A 12,180-nucleotide genomic window follows, 5' to 3' on the forward strand; every position below is an offset into this window, starting at 1 on the left:
AAAATCACATCCTGAAATCCTAGTAAAGTTACAGACACAAAAGTTTGAATGATTCTTAGTATTCACTACCAAATTTTCTATGAAAACACTATCACAAGCAGTTCTAAAGCATGCACATCCATTGCCTACATATACCAGTACTGTTTCAGGAATCTCGTTTGGATGAATTTCAAAATTGCAAACGTTCTGTTCTGTGTCCAAGCAGATATCTTGAGCTCTAATTGCATTACTTTCACAGATAAACCCTTCTTGTTCCCGGACAATGCAAGTTTCCAAATTAACAGTTTGCCACTTCCCACCAATTTGACAGGCCCATTCCCTATGCTCGAAAGGATAGAGAATAGCTCCGTCGTGATTCAACCCTATTGCAATGATGGGGAATATTGAATGCACTGAAGCATTATGAATTGTCAGTACAATGGCTGTGGCTGTGTTTGTGCTGGGATCATAGGTAAAATTTAGTAAAGTTCCACTAGGACTGGAATTCTTTTTCAAAATCAGTGGCACTGTCCCAGACTATTTTTTGAATTTCAGTGGGAAAAGTGCCTTCCTCACCTTCTCTTATAATTGAAGCAGCAACCGACTGCATCCACAACTGGGCCTGGATACATCTGAGAGCCAGAGAGATGTTATTTTGTGTAGCACCAAGTGCATCGATTATCAATTTGTGGTCATTTACATTTACCTTTTACCAATTTGGTAATATGTTTGACAACAACCACTGTTGGGTTCTCAAAGCTGTTAAGGATGATTGCAGGGGCTGTTGTAATTTGGTTACATCTCTAGCTGTGGTAGCTAATTTATTCATTAGTACTTCTGAATCGATGCTATTCAAAATTCCCAATCCTGTTCCCACAAGACCGGTTATGTCTCTTGTCATTTGTTTCTTAGAAGGATTCTGTTTTCACAACCAGGTTGTCCATCCCTCAAAAGAAGTCTGTAGAAAGGGTGAACAAGCTGGCTGAACTTCTGAGACATTCAGCAATTTGATTTGTTTGAGAGACCATGCCGGATTAAACAATATTTGTTGTTGGCCAGTTTTTCTAATTACATATGGTCCAAATTGAAAAATCGTAGGACTCAACACAACCGGTGGTTGGGTGGGAGGTGTTACAACATTAACATCAAGTTCCCCCCAGTATTTTGTATTGTTTTTTCCACACATGATTTTATAGGAAAATTGTATAGCAGTTCAGTTTAGCCAACAGTCTTGATTTTGGATTCTACAATATAAGGTCTGGCCATGGGGTCCTATGCCATAACTGTATGCAGGTTCGTTGAGGGATCCAGCCACTAATTTACAAGTTATTGGGTCATCATCACCTTGTGTCACCACGAAAGGAGGAAAAACCTTGTTTTTGTCATCCAACACTAAGGGAGTGCTTGCACCATGGTATATAACTACTGCCGTCAGTGTGGGTTTTTCTACAGCATTTATTTTGAACGTATAGGTTAGACCTTTCAAGCTGGACTCATCTGTTGTGTTATTCTGCCAGGAGCATGTTACATAGTTTGGTCTGGTTAAAGTAAAGTTATGCCAACAGTCAGTAAGTTCATCCGCACAAAGCTTTGTAACTTCAACATTGTTGACGTCAGGGTCCAAGGTATAGTTACCAACCTTCCTTTGGTGACAGCACAGTATTAGGGGGACTTGTTTTTTACATGTCCATACTGTTGTGGGGCAGAGACTCACTGTGATGTTAGGGTGCAAGCTACTAGTTATATCTGATTTTAAGTAATTCCCGGCGATTGCAATTGTGGTGGCTTTCTCATGAAGGGATTTTTCCACTTTTCTGCATCCTACCTTAATTTCTTCACTAATTGTTCCCGTTAGTACCCTACCCCAGTCGTTTTTGTCCCAACCCCAGTCACTTGAAGGGTATACCTCAGAATCGTGCAGTACTACAGTAGCAAGGCTTGGGTGACGATCTCTGGGGTAGGGTCCTAGAGCACTGTTATACCTGATGGAAGCTTCAGACCACGGCCACTCAGCCGAGTTTTGGCCATGGTGTTGTGGTAGGATACAGAGAAGTATCAAAAAGGTGATCATGGTTTATCCAGTTCTCATGTCCCTCGGCATTCTTCTGTGAAAAGTAAACACAACAGAGTCTGCCACCAAGAGGCAGGAGGTCAAAATGATGGAACAATCCAACGGGTACTTATCTGGTGCTCCTTTCCCAGGGCATTGGTGGCTACCCATGCATATTTATTCAGAGGAGTTTTTAGTACCAGTGGTACTTCTCCTACAGTAGGGAGGTTTACTAAAACAGGTTGCCCAGGGTAATGGGCTGGATTTTTAGGATCATTAGGTCCCCGTAGTGCAGGAATGATGCTTGGGGCTTTTGGACAAAAAGCAGTTATTTTGGGACACCCGTTTACCCCCCATCTATCATTTATACCTTTTACAGCTTGCCATAATCGAAGATCCCAACTTCCCTCATGTGGTTTTAGGAGTCGCTTCAGAAGACCATTTGTCCTTTCTACAATCCCGTTGGCTTGAGGATAATAGGGGGTGTGAAAAGTCCACTTTATTCCTTCCTCCCTTGCCCATTCCTGTACTACTTTAGCAGTAAAGTGAGACCGATTATCAGATTGAATCTCCTGTGGCTTTGGGAAAGTTCCAAACCATTCTTGTAATGCCTTAACAGTGTTTTCTCCTGTAGCTCTATTAAAGGCTTCAGCTTGAACTAACCCTGATATTATTTCCACTCCTACCAGCACGAAATGTTTACCACCAGACTTCTTAAAGGGACCGATATAATCTACCTGCCACGGGTCCCATAAGCCTTTACCTTTCCTTAAGTGTAAAGGGTCATCTTCCAAAGGATGTCTTTCCAGTCGTCTGCGGCATTGTTCACAAGCTGATATGCATGTTTTACACATTTCTCTGGTGACAGGCCAGCCACGAGCAAGGGCTTCTTTGTACAAATCTTTCGCACCTGTGTGTTGTCTTTTTATATGCAGCCATTCTAACAGGTGCTCCCAGTCCTCTGTAATTTGTTCCTTTTTCAGGGGACTTAGTCTTGCTAACTCATCAGCAGCATTGTTCCACTCACCAGCTAAATTTCCATCTGTCTGATGAGAAGCCACCCACCCCACAGCAAAGTTCCCATGACTTCCTATATCTAGAATTTCTTGCCATTTTTCCTTGTGCCATACTGGGATTCAGTTGACTTCCCAATCATTTTGCTGCCAGAAAGGAAGCCACTCTGTACATCCTTTAAACACAGCATAGGAGTCAGTGTAAATACAAACAAGAGAGGTATTATGTGCCTCATGCTAGAAAACACTCCATACAGCAATCAGCTCACCAGCCTGAGCACTACCTTCTCCCTCAGTAATAATTAGTTCACCAGTTGAAGTATGAAGAGCTACTGCCCTGTATCTCCACACCTTTCCCTCTCGTTTGGCAGAAGCATCAGTAAACCAAGAATTCACTGATTGTTCAGGGGAGAAAGGAGGGGCCACTTTAATTACTGAGGCAGGTTTATCGTGGCTGCTAGCCAAGTTCTCAGTTTCTTGTATAGCCAGATTTTTTACAGCTCCTTCTGTTACAGAGAAGATGTTACAGTAATGTTCTATCTGGGCATACCACTTCCTAACTGAGGATCTCTGGGCCACCCCGTCAGGGGGAGGGGTCCCGCTGGTGACTGCTTTAATAACATTGAAAGGGCCTCTTAATACAATTGATTGCTGACGTGTAATTTTCTCCACTTCTATGAGAGCTATGCTAACAACAAAAAGCCCCTTTTCCCAGGTAGTGTATCTTCTTTCAGCATCTTTAAAACCACGGGAGTAGAAACCAACAGGCTTTGTAGGGCCTTCTGGGCCCCGTTGCCATATGTGCACTGATAACCCCGAGGTGGCAAATCCCCATTCTACCTGGAAAGGATCTGTGGGATGAATAGGGCCTAGAGCTTGATGTGCAGTTGCTTCAAAAATCAGCAATTGTAGTGCTTCCTCCTGAGAAGGAGTCCAATCCCATTTTACCCATTTCCTCAGCAAGTCATAAAGAGGTCTGGCAATAATTGAAAAATCAGGGATGTGTTTTCTCCAAAACACTAATAATCCCAGAGCTTGTTGAAGCTCTTTCCTGGATCCAGGCATTTTAATTTGATCCAGGGAAGTTAGAGTATCAGGTGGAATACATGTCATACCTCCTTTCCACCAATTCCCCAAAAACTTCACCTCCTGAGAAGGTTTCTGAATTTTCTCTGGGGGAATTTGTAAGTCAAGGCTTTCCAGATGAGAAATTATTTTCTGTTGGCTATCCCCCACTACTTCTATTTCATCTCCCCCCACCAGAATATCATCAATGTATTGATAGACAGCTACATTGTCAGGTTTGGGTATCTTTTCTAATTCCTGTGCTAAAGCATGGTGGGCCAGAGTGGGGGAGTGTTTATATCCTTGAGGAAGCCTAGTGAAGGTGTATTGCTGTCCTTCCCATGTGAAGGCAAAACGGTCCATGTCCTCTGGCTGTATAGGGATCATAAAGAACATGTCTTTGACATCTATAGTTGCCATGCTTGTATGAGCCTTCTCCTGAATTGAAGTTATAAGTTCAGCTAAATTTGGGACAGCTGCTATGAGAGGATCTGTGTTTGCATTTAGTCTGCGAAAATCTACTGTCAGCCTCCACTTTCCGTTAGGTTTACGGACTGGCCACACTGGAGAGTTAAAGGGAGAATGAGTGTCAATTATCACTCCCTGATCTCTCAAGTCCTGAACAACTGGCTTGATTCCTTCTTTGGCACCAGTGGGAAGTGGGTATTGTTTCACATTAGTAATTTTACTGAATGGTAAGGAGGGTGCGTTTTGGAGCAGACTAATATCAAAACGTGGTGTGCCAAAGGACCAGAGACAACCCTCCTCGTCTTCCCACTGTCTCCCAGCAAGGACATCCATTCCTAATAAATCATTTGGAATATCTCCAATTACGATTTTAATAAGTAACAAATTCTCCTCACCAGGTAGTAAGATTTTTATAAGAGCTATATCCATAGCTTCTGTGGTTCCCAAGGCATTGAGAACAAAGAAGAATGATGATGATTGAGACAGAGACAGGGACTACTGATTCGTGATCAGAATCCAAATTTTACTGTGAGCTACACATGCTTATATACCATTTACAGGAAGGCTAGTAATTTTTTACTGCATTCATTGGGTTAAACATCACACAGACAAACTTTACATTTCTACTTAGTTAAATCTTCTTTCCTGTCAGCCAGACTTGATCCAATCTTCTTGTAATCTTCAAAGCTCTGTTTGCTCTTGCCAAGACATCCTGGTTATCAAGCTGCATATCCTAATTAAATCTACAGTACTGTCAGTCTCATTTACAGTTACCACAGAGAATGATCACCCAATGAGACTCAAATTTATTTACCATTTTTTATTTAATTGAAAGGCTTCTGGATATTTGAGCTAGTAACATTCCTGATTTGTTCCTTCAGAAGTGTCTTAAAACTAAGACAGTTATGTGGAGTGGAGACTCCAAATTGAGTTATCTCCCCTTTTACTTTTAACCACTCTCACCAATAAGAAGAGACAAATGGGAGAAGATATAAGTGAAAAAATAAGAGTTTGCTAAAAAAAGTAACAGGTCGCGTGGACCAGAAGTCAAAGACTAGATGGATGAGAACTCACCTTCTGCAGACCACATGGTGGAGAGAGAGAACAAAGGAAAAACAACACAGCAACCATGCCTCCGCAACTGCAGAACTCCCTCCTCCCCTAAAGAACAACCAACAAAGAACAGGAACAAAACAAAAACCTGGAAGAACTATTATTTTGTCCAAAAACAAGAGTCAATGCTGCTGGGCTGCTTCCTCCATGCCACCCAACAGGGGGTTTCTCATTGGCAGCAGTTCCATCAGTAGTTGGGGGTTGCGAAATACTGGGGCAAAGTCTGAAAAACTTGTGGAGTGAGAGAGTCTAATATCCTAGCATAATCATCTTCAGTGGCAACAGTGAAAAAGGTCTGATGAAAACATCATCCCCAGCTCCACAAGTCGGGGCAGCCCCAGCAACAGTGGCCAAAAAAATGTTGCAAAATTCTCCAATGCCTGGAGAGAAACAAAAGAGATCTGCCTTGTGGGAGTGTGTGCTGGGCTTTGCACCAGTAATTAGTGATTTGTCATCAGTCTCGTCTGTTTCTGTTCGGAGTCAGGATTATTAGAAAGGCGATTGAGACGGTTTCTCATGTTCAGACTTGGATGTTTATTATATCTTATCAGATAGTTACGGAAAGTAAAACAGTACCTCTAGCTCCTTGCTAGAAGTAGGAAAAATGGCTACAGCTGAGCCTGCTTCAAGGCCTTTTAAAGCTAAACACACCAATAAAAGTTTTACACCTATATTATTTATACTTTTGACCCAATAATAGATTCCCATGACCCTTAGAGTGACTTTTGACTGACCAATCCAAAGGTTACTACCTAAGTTCCGTGAAGAAGGAAGAGAAGAAGATGAACAAGAAGAAAAGACACCACCCAAAATTCTCCATCTTGTCCCCTAACTCCCACTATACTGTAAAAACCTCACATTTAAAACCCATCACCCAGTGAAAACACACACATCTAACCCACTACACATTTGTGATTTCTAACTCATTATTCATATTTACAAGTCTTCTCCAACGTTTCAGGTCCAGAGCAGTGTTTTCCAGGGCGTCTGTGCCTGGAAGCACAGAAAGCTCAAAAACTCCATATTCCTGAGATCCAACACTGCCTCACAGCTGCCTGGCTCAGAGACTCTACCCCATGCAAATCACATTGGCAGCCTGGAGAGAAACAAAAATAGAACTCTTCCTCCACTCCGAAACCTGTAGAGAACCAAAAGAGCACTCTGTGTCAGTCTTCCCTGACTCTTAAAGAGACCCCTCAGAACCCCTGTCTCTGTAAACCCAGGGTAAACCACTCTGGTTCTGCTTCTGGCCCCCGGGTCTTAAAGGGACAGTAACAATCTTTAGCAGGTTGGCATAGAATCGCTATGGAATAAAACACACATTTTTTGGGTTACACAGGACAATAGGTCAAGTACTTGAGTTAAACTTCAAGCTATCATCGCTCCTAAGATCTAACTGGAGTGGAATCCAGTTGGAGGCCTGTAGTCAGTGGCATTCTCCAAGGATCAATACTGGGCCGAGTCTAATTCAACTTGTTTATCAGTGACCTGGATGAAAGGATAGAATGTACCCTCACCAAGTTTGTTGAGGATACGAAACTGTGGGGAGTGGCTGATGCACCTGAAGGCTGTACTGCCATTCAATAGGACCTTGATAGGAATGAGAGTTGGGCAGAGAGAAACCTAATGAGGTTCAACAAGAGCAAGTGTAGGGTCCTGCACCTGGGGTCGAATAACCCCAAGTACCAGTGCAGGTTGGGGGTTAACCTATGAGAGAACAGCTCTGTGAAGAAGGACCTGGTAGTCTTGGTGCATGACAAGTTCACCATCAGCTGGCAGAGTGCCCTTGTGTCCAGGAGGGCCTGTAGCTGTCGGGTTACAGATTTAACCCTTTGGATGTGGTGGAAATAAGACACACGGCTACATGGACATCTTTCAAGATAGGAAAGAGACAAGTTTATTCAAAAACACACTGCTTAAGTAGAGTCTCTCGCAACTCCAAAGACAGGATAAAGCTGATTGGTCCAGAGAAAGTGACACCTCTTTCCCACGCTTTTCGCATGTATCCAACAGGTGTTTATCTTTGTTATTAATTCTTCTGTTATGTTTACATTAGATAAAGTGGCTAGCTTTGGTAACGAACCCTAGATAAGCCTGAGAAACTCGGACTGGAAAAACTCTCACAAGAGGTTTTTCTGGGCTTATGGCCACAGGTCCCCTTTCCAAAATATATTAAAAAAGAAAAAAGAAGTATTTGTTCTCCCCAGAGGGGCCCTAAGTCAGGAAGAACAAATACAACTCAAAAAACCTGAGGATACTTGAGTGCCAAGGGCCTGGTGTCTTTTTCTCTGCACGAAACCCATCACCAAGTGAAGTATTTTTAATACAACAGTGGAAAATTCACCACTAAGTGATTATACTAATACAATCGTGAAAACCGTGACCATTCACCAGAACACATATCAACAGTTCAATGAACAGATGAATGTCCACTCCCCACATGTAGAGGGATCATCCTGTCGGTGTTTGGTGTGTTGGCCAGCATGCAAGCTGAACAGTGACCCACTCTGCTTCTGCTGCTACAGGACAGGGTGGACACCTCGCAGGTCACCAGCAAAGACCCTAGATGTGTCTCATCCAAAGCCTGAAACGAGGCAAAAGTGACTCACAAGAACAGGATTAGTTACATCTCTTTTTTCTCTTTTTCCAATTTCGCTGTTCTGCCTTTGAAACAGCACTAGACTCTTGCTGTTCTGCCTTCGAGACAGCACTAGCCATAGGAAAAGTCTGAGCTTCTCCCATTTGACTGTCATTGATGCAAGCTGTCAGGAATTCTCCTGCAGAGATTGTCTTAAACACAGAAACATCTGCCTGAGAACTCCCATCCCCCATGCCCACCACCGGAATGGAACGAGACCCAGCCGCTCCCCTCCCCCTTTCGAAACAAGGACGTAGCCATCGCTGCTGTCAGCACAGGGCGCGGGTGCCGCGGCAGTCGGGTGGACTGATGGGAAGGGTCCATGCGAAACCGGACAAGCAGGCAGGTCTCTTCTGGCTGACGCTTCCAGGTGAATGAACGATGAAGCTGAGGGGAAGAGAGAAAGGGGGCCTAGATCCAGGCCACACAGACATGCCAGGCTCTGACATCAGGGAGGAGGGAGGAGCTTATACCACCCCTCGGTCTGAGGAGGGTTCCCGCATCTCTCTCAGCGGCGTGTGGCCCAGGGTCCAGCGTCATCGCGAAAGGGCGGGCCGCCACCACCCCGTCTCTGAAAGGGGAGGCGCTGTCTCGGCAGATGAGGGAAGAGCTGCCACCGCCCCCCGGTCTGGGGAGGGTGGTGGCCAGATCTCCCTCAGCGGCAGGCGACTGGACCACGGCGACCAGAGCGCTCCGCCCCAACTCGGCCCGGGAAGAGAGAGGGCGGGCGGGTCAGCTGCCAACGCACGCGCAGTCCCCACAGGCGGCAGCGGCCACTCAGCGATGTCGCACGCAGACGCTGAGAGGAGAGGCTTTCTGCGCCATTCTCAGCTCCGGGGAAGGCCCCTCGCAGCCACCATTTGGCGGCAGCCGGGGACCCTCCGTGTTACCCCACGCCGGCGGCCGTCCGCAGCCCCACCGGCGTGGGCGTCGCTGCCCCGGTTTCCGCGGCCGAAGGAGAGGTCGCGAGAGCTTCTCGGTCCATGTGCATAGCTGCTAGGATCCGGCCAGCAATCACGGCCGCCAGTTCAGCAACCATGTCGTCAGAAAAGAGCGACCTTTGCGCCTCCCCCGCAGGCACAGGGGGCGCAGAGGTCTCAGTGACATCAGTGGGGAGCTGGCGCTGCGCAGGGAACTCAGGCACGGCCGCCAGGACCAGGGAGGGAGGGGGATGCGAATGCCCCCTGAAGCGTAACTGAGGGAGGACAGCGACCTCCCGCTACCGCCGGGGAAGGTGGTTGGGAGCGGGCGGGCGGGCGGATCACCATCTCTCGCTGGGCTCCCTGGGGTCCCAAGGGAACCAGGGACCGCCTCACAGCCCTCCCAGCCGCCAGATCGGAAAGCAGAGCCTCCCACACTCCGCACCTAGCTACTTCGCGGGGTCCTGCCCATTATACTGTTATTGATGACTACCCAGGTTAGAATCACAGGACAAAGCGAAGCATGCCCCGCCCGCATCCGAGCCCGCAGACAGTTCCCCAGTTTCTCCCAAGCCACAGGAGTAAAAATTACAGCTGTGTCTACCGAAAACTCTTTGATGTTAGCCCATGCAAATAAAACATATAGTTCGTCTTCTGCTACCGAAATTCCCACGGCTGAAATAACATCTCTCCAAGCGGAGAGGGCAGTGTCCTGCTTTTCAGATTGTTGAGTCTGTTATAAATGAGAGACAAAAGTCTCGATATTCAGCAAAATTTAGATTGCTTTATTTGATATAGAAAGAGCAAGCAGCGCGCTGGGGAACGTGAGGGGTCACCGCCCACTCCACGCTCCACCGAATCTCGGTTTGCAGCCTCTTCTTATACTGTGGTTTTTCATTGTAGTCAACAATTTTTTTGGATTTTTGTTGTCATAAGCAGTGGTGGTTGAATAAACATCCTTACACAAAGCCTTTGGGTGATAATCAGTCACAGATAGCCATCTGGTCCTTGTAGATAACCACCAGAGAAGTTCTGGGAGTCTGGTTCTTGAGATAGGCAGCATTGATTAGACAAAGGCAGGAAGGGCTTTTAGGGAAGTCTGATTTTGCAAGCTGGTAGCTGATACAACTCATTTGGAAAACATAACATATTATAATGTAACATAATACAACATAATATAACATAAGGTGATTTTAAACAGAATTATTTTATCATATAATTTCCATTATCTAGTGTCCATGCTTCACTTCAGAGCTTAGTATTCTGGTTTATACAAACCTCAATGCTTTTGTGATTAACCCGAATCTTTATCAATTATCACAAGTCCCCATGTTTAGAGAGAACTCCGGTCCTCCTGGTACTAAGCCAGGGGTTTGTCCGCCACTTAAAGTGAGCTATTAGCCCTTGAGCAAAATAGCTCGTTACCTCTCTGAGGGAGGAAACAACCGACGAATTCCGTGAAGTCTCCCGTCCTGCTGCAGTCGGGGGGAGGTAGCCACGATCTTCCCAGATGGCTCTCTCGACCCGAGCCGTCGTCACGGCTCTGGTCCTGGCCCCAGGTTTCGTCCTGGTTTTCTGGGTTAAATTGCCCTGCCACGGCACAGCTCTGGCCAGGCTCAGCCTAACTTGGGCCGTAAGCCCCGGTTATCGACAACCTCGCTGGATCTCCCCCGGTTTTTGCAGGCTTCGAGCCCGGAAATTCTTCGGCGCTCTCGTCGGTAAAAGTCCCCAAGAACAAAGCGCTCGGTGGAACTCCAAATGTAGCTGTAGGTTACAGATTTAACCCTTTGGATGCGGTGGAAATAAGACACACGGCTACATGGTCGTCTTTCAAGATAGGAAAGAGACGAGTTTATTCAAAAACACACTGCTTAAGTAGAGTCTCTCGCAACTCCAAAGACAGGATAAAGCTGATTGGTCCAGAGAAAGTGACACCTCTTTCCCACGCTTTTCGCATGTATCCAACAGGTGTTTATCTTTGTTATTAATTCTTCTGTTATGTTTACATTAGATAAAGTGGCTAGCTTCGGGAACAAACCCTGGCTAAGCCTGAGAAACTCGGACTGGAAAAACTCTCACAAGAGGTTTTGCTGGGCCTATGGCCACAAGAGCCAATGGTATCCTGGGGTAAATTGGGAAGAGTGTGACCAGCAGGTCAAGGGAGGTGACTGTTCCCCTCTACTCAGCCCCAGTGAGGCCACTTCTGGAGTATTGTGTTCAGTTCTGGGCTCCTCAGCACAAGAAAGACAAGGAGCTACTGGAGAGGGTTCAGTGGACTGTAACAAAGATGATTAGGGGTCTGGAGTATCTCTTATGAGGAGAGACTGCGAGAACATGAGGAAGAACTTTTTTACATTGAGGGTGGCAGAACACTGGAACAGGCTGCCCAGGGAGTTCATGGAGTGTCCCTCTATGGAGACATTCGAAACCCACCTGGATGTGTTCTGTGTAACCTACTCTAGGTGACTCTGTCTTGGCAGGGGAGTTGGACTAGATGATCTCCAGAGGTCTTTTCCAACCTTACCCAGTCTGTGATTCTGTGATTGTAGTGGTTTGATCTTGGTTGGGTGCCAGGTGTCCACCAAGCCACTCTATCACTCCCTTTCCCAGTGGAACAGGGGAAAGAATAAGATGGAAAACAACTAGTAGGTTGAGATAAGGCAGTTTACTAAAGCAAAGAAAAAAACATCAAGCAAATGTTTGTGCAGGCATAAGCAAAGGGAAAAGTTAATCTCTACTTCCCATCAGCCAGCAATGTTCAGATACTACCTGGGAAGCAGGGCTTCAGCACACATAGCAGTTGCTTTGGAAGGCATTGTAGAATAACAAATGCCCCCCCATTCCTCCTCTCTCCCTTGGCTTTTATATCTGAGCTGACATACGGTATAGAATATTCCTTTGGTTTATATGGGTCAACTAGCCTGGTTGTGTCCC

General features: G+C 45.9%; 1 protein-coding gene and 1 long non-coding RNA gene across 7 annotated transcripts in view; one reads left to right on the plus strand and one right to left on the minus strand.

Annotated features, from left to right (window-relative positions):
• The window catches only part of LOC148220178 (protein FAM219A-like), a 193,651-nt gene that overhangs the window by 23,980 nt on the left and 157,491 nt on the right, over nt 1–12,180 (plus strand). The gene's annotated exons all lie outside the window — the stretch shown is intronic.
• Nucleotides 7,558–9,010, minus strand: LOC148220179 (uncharacterized). The gene is made up of 2 exons (XR_015799043.1): nt 8,800–9,010; nt 7,558–8,713 (listed from the first exon to the last, which is right to left on the minus strand). It is a non-coding gene; the product is annotated as an uncharacterized LOC148220179 (long non-coding RNA).

The sequence above is a fragment of the Sturnus vulgaris genome, chromosome W, assembly GCF_052056855.1.
Source record: "Sturnus vulgaris isolate bStuVul1 chromosome W, bStuVul1.hap1, whole genome shotgun sequence".
Classification (NCBI taxonomy): Eukaryota; Metazoa; Chordata; class Aves; order Passeriformes; family Sturnidae; genus Sturnus; species Sturnus vulgaris.